The sequence below is a fragment of the Actinia tenebrosa genome, unplaced genomic scaffold (genome assembly GCF_029948245.1).
Source record: "Actinia tenebrosa isolate PJP-AT-01 unplaced genomic scaffold, QUT_ActTen_1.0 PGA_scaffold9__36_contigs__length_13948895, whole genome shotgun sequence".
Taxonomy (NCBI): Eukaryota; Metazoa; Cnidaria; class Anthozoa; order Actiniaria; family Actiniidae; genus Actinia; species Actinia tenebrosa.
In genome coordinates, this window is record NW_028292586.1 from 7,854,414 (window position 1) to 7,859,533 (window position 5,120).

General features: G+C 34.9%; 1 pseudogene; it reads right to left on the reverse strand.

Annotated features, from left to right (window-relative positions):
• Positions 1-273: 273 nt before the first annotated feature.
• LOC148904681 (uncharacterized) lies at positions 274-1,205 on the reverse strand (annotated as a pseudogene).
• Positions 1,206-5,120: the final 3,915 nt, after the last annotated feature.

The following is a 5,120-nucleotide window of genomic DNA, read 5'->3' on the forward strand; positions in this document are numbered from 1 at the left end:
CTTTAATTTCACAAAACACAGATACCTGTGTTTACGAGTGTTTGAACTCTTAAAAACTCAAAAATTTAGAAGAAAAATAGACCCAAATTGTCAATGAATTTTGAACACGTGCAGAGAACTTGCAGTGATTTCAGTGAAGTGTTATTCTTCGTCGTCGCTCTCAATAACATAACGTCGCTTTGCACCTTGTTGGATTAACTTAACTGGGCCATTGAAGATCTGGAACTGACATTGAGAGATACTGCTGATATTCGCTCCAGGAAAAACGCCATTTAAAGCTGCTGGGTCGCTTGAATTATTCACAGCGAGCGAATTCGTCGTGTTTTGGAGACTCAGGCTGCTGTGTGACTGCTGTGAACTTGTTATTATGCAGGGAGAGAATCCACCACATGGTTCTCTGAAGGACTACGGGATTTTCTGCACCAAAAGCGCCATTCTGATACAGCTTGTCTTCTTCTTCTTTGGTCAACGAACGAGTCGCGTTAGGACGGTTCCCTTTGCCTTGTTCAACAAGGTTTTTACGCTTGGCTTCCAATACTTTTCTAGATAAAGCAAACTCATCGTCCTTGAGGATGTTCATCTTTGACCTGGAATCTGACAGAAACCTTTGGATGCTTCTCTGCAGCCCAGTCAAACTACTTGGCTCGTATTCCTCGCCATTAACTTTCCTGATGTTTTTGAAGAACTTTCCAAGGAGGTGGTCAAGGTCTTTTGGTGCCAAGTCCAAAATCTGAACATTTGTCTTGTTTATCTCCCCAAGAAAACGGTAAAAACACTTCATATCACTTGCCGTTTTTTCACAGTGTTCTCATTTTTCTGTTCTTGCACAAACTTTAGCAAATCTTCTTGACTGTTATTGATACTGTCGTCTCCGGTATTGGTTACTTCAGCCATGTTGTTTTGCTCACTTTTTGCCTCTTCTTCCTCTGGATAGTAAAATTCGCTTTCGCTGTGGCTCTCTTCGTCGCTCATTGTACACTGAGAAGTATCTCTAAGCTATACAATAATTTTTTTTCAGTTATTGAAAAGATAAATGTATTTTGTTTATGTTTTCGGTTGATTTAATGTTAGGTTTCGTAGCTTTTGATCGCAACTGAAAAGAGCCGTGAATGAAGCCGAGAACAATTTCCGTAATGACCGGTCATTACAAGAAAATCTTGCCCGCTAAGCAGCCAATCAGAGCGCGCGAAACATTGATGCCATATAATAATTTTCCATAATTTTCCATAATTTAGAAAAATTTGTTTACATTATCAATAAGTAATTTGCATAAACTTCAAAACAGTTCATATACCGCGTCAAACGCATCATAGCGTATTTTTTGGAGACGATTTTACTTCAAAGTAGTTTAAAATGGAAAATAAGAACATATTTAGTGTGTCAACGCCGGATATAGTAAAATCCAAGCAAGTAATAATGGTTAGTTATCGTTTATTTCGGTACTTAATTTGCATATTTCATAGAAGATACATAAGAAGCGCAAAATGTTTTTATGGATCCACTTTTATCAACCTTCGATCAATAGATTGAAGTAAAAAACTTAAGTAACCCGTTCTGGACTTGGGAGAAAAAAGCTTATTAGTGAGGGGTGGTTTGTCTTGATTTCAAAAAGCCGTCAAATGGGTATGAATACTTATTTTTCTCCTTTTCCCCCTTTTGGTTAACATTCAAAATTTTGCTTATTTTTGACACTAGAATGAATGTAAAAGTCAGGAAAAATAATAGTTTGTTCCAGCGTTTAATATTTTGCGAGCAGTGACGACTTGAATATGGGCAATTTTCAATTGATAATAAATGCAAATTTAGTGATAACGGTGGTCCAGGATTTATGCGCTGTAAAAAAATCATTTTGATGAATTTCGAGAAAATAAAGTCATTTTCATTACTTACTAGTAATTACCTTTCTATGGTAAAAGTTTGAGGGAAAACTATTGTCTGACCCGAAATGCAGTGGGCCGGTTTTACAGAGACTGCCTCTTAAGCGTCTTGAAGTGATTAAATAAGTCCTTTTCGTTTGCTCGACAGGAGTTTGCATTTTTTGCTTTGCCTACATTAAAAAGTTGTTTCAAAGACTTCCAGGTAGATTTCGAATCTTTGAGGTCAAGGTTCATTAATTTTGAATTGAAATATTTGTTTTTCTTACGTCTACACATGCTTCGAAAGGACCTTTTATGGGTATGTAGATTCCTACGAAGTTGTTCATTATTTGGATTCCTACAAATTTGTTTTCCAAGAGATCGAAGATTTTTCTTTTCGTTTTCACATTCTGAATCACTGAACCACTTTTGTGAATCTGTATTTTCTTTAAATGCTTTAGTTTGTTTAGTTCAGTAGGGAACAAAGACCTCCTTCTGTTCCTATGCTTGTTAGGGTTTCAGTAAATGTCTTTTAAAACCATTGAGTCTACATTATCTGCATTTTCTATTGATTCGCGTAGCGTTGCTTGTGTTTCTGTAGTACTTAAAATGTTTTGTAATTTATCGATATTTCCAGTATGCCACTTTAAGCTAGAAATTGTCGAAAATTCCCTATTTTCTTCTCTTTCATTGTTTCCACTGTTTTTGGGGGAAAGTTGGATTTCTATTCCATAAGAAATATGACAATGATCGGATAGATCTGGCATTATTGGATTAACCTTCAAAAATCGAGCTTTTTCAAGTAGATTTGTACTCCTGATTACATAGTCGACTAGACTATTTCCATTGTATCGAAAACAAGTATTTTTGCCCGTCAAGTCACCAACAACCCTACCGTTAAAGATTCGTAAATTGCAAGCCGTGCAAATATCTATTAGGCATTTATCCCTTTTACCGACGTTCTCTTTGTCTTTAGAGTACCTTTTCATTTGCTGGTCGATGAGATAATCACCAGGTAAATTAAGGTACTTACTGTCATCATCATTTATGTATTCCTGGATTTCCCCAGTTCGTGCATTAAAGTCGCCTTGTAGAATGACTTCACCTTTCGTTGAAAAATTGATTATATCTGGTTCTATATCCTCCAATATATCTTCATTATTCTCTTTAGCATAATTATTTGGGCTTAGGTAAATTGTGCCTACGTATATGTCATTTGTTAGATGGAAAAAGTCTTTACTTATTCTACACCAAATAACATTTTGAGTAGACGTCGGTATATAGGAAACGCCCTTGCTGATTCTATTGTTTATATATAGTGCTATTCTTCCAGCATGGCGGTTTCCTGTTTTGTCACGACATTTTGTATAGTATTTATAGTCTTCTAATTTCAAGTCAGAATCAAGGCTGGCGTGTGTTTCTACAATGCCAAAAATGTCATGACTATTAATTATATTGTTAACTTCTTTTAGCTTCAATTTGTTTCCAAGATTTTTGCTGTAATGCCCATGCAAATTCCAGAGTCCTAATCTTAAGGACCCCGGGCATTTGAAACAAATTTAAGCAAAAATTCTACGCTTTAAATTCTATAGGAAAAAAAAAAAATATATATATATATATATATATATATATATCTATCAATAAGTAAATAAATTACTAAACCTGACCCTGCACCAACTGTGCTATGACCTGCAGAAAGCTCTTTATAAATTCATCATTCTTTTCAGAGGTTGGCTTCTGGATTAAATCTATAGGTTTCGTGATGTCCCATGGTGACGGTACCTCAGGCTGTGAATCTTGAAGGTGAACTCTAGTGCTTTGTTGCTCTTGCCTGCGTCTGCAAAAAAATGAAATACCAGTGCAAAAAACTGAAATACCAGTGCAGATTTCAAATTTTTAGGGTTCTGATTGGCTAAAAAACAATAGAAATTGAATTAGCCAATCAGATTATAGCAGTTGCCATAGCAACAAACAGCCTTCCCTCTCTGGAAGTTCTCAGAAAATTCAAGATGGCGGATTTTCATCTTAAAAATGGATTCAAAAATGCTAAAAAAGTCAAGCTTCATCAGCTGAAAACTAGCAAAAAGGTTGAGAATAGCAAAAAGAGGACTCGCTGCTTGTTATTTGAGAATTAAGAAGGAAAGAAAACATCAGTCTGGCCATTTTGCAGCTGTTCAAGGTCACTTGACGCGAAAGGTGATGCGAGAGACGTTGAAACTTGATGTTGAAACTTCAAGAGCTTTCGCCTACTTAATCTGTAAAGAGTTAAATAATACTTCTGTACAAAGAAAGCAGCTTATTCAACTTTCCTTTGAGTGTTTAGGAATTGAAAAAAGAGGAGATTTGATGATTTACGTAAGTTTTAAAGAAATTCCTCGCAATATGCTTACTTGTTTTCTCAAAAAAAGTCCGAATATTTGAAGTCTTGAAGATGAAAAAAATGATTTCTAAACATGTTTTTACTTTTTAAAAAAAGATCAAAAGTAATCCTTGTCATTCATATTTCTTTCCTGTTTTGTAAATAAAATATTATTTTGTAAACCGATTTTTGACAAAAATAATCGCAAAACAAACGAGTTCTTCGCTTCGTGCATTTTTTCCAACACGCCTTTTTTCTATCTAATTTGGTTGCATTTTTTTATGTATATTATTAAAAGGTAATAAGATGGTTTCTCATTCAATTTGGATGAACTTGCTCTCGTTTGTTTTTCAAAAAGCCCAAATTGCGTTCGGTCTACGGCCTCACGCAATTACGGACTTTTTGAAAAACAAACTCGTGCAAATTAATTCCAAATTGCCAACTCGAAATCATCTTATTACCTATACAAATAATATATTATTTGATAATCAATTTGATTTCAGATCCAAGCATTTCACTACCCATGCAGCTTTGTTAATTGTTGGAGTCAAATTGAAATTGAAATTTCTATGCGGAATCTTTCTTGATTAAGTAAGGCCTTTGATACCGTCAATCATGATATTTTGATTAAAAGGTTATATCATTATGGAATTAGAGGAATAACCAGAGACTGGTTTTTTCTTGCTTGAGCAACAGGAAACAATATGTCTCCGTTGGTGGTTCAGTCTCTAAGTTACTTAATATAAACTGTGGTGTTCCTCAAAGCTCTGTGTTATGCCTTTTTTATTTTTATTTTACATCGATGTTTTTAGCATGTGTATTGAGATGTTGGAATTCCATCTAATTTGCAGACGATTCTAATATTTTTTGTTCCCATGAAAGCGTACAAGCCCTTGAATCACTGA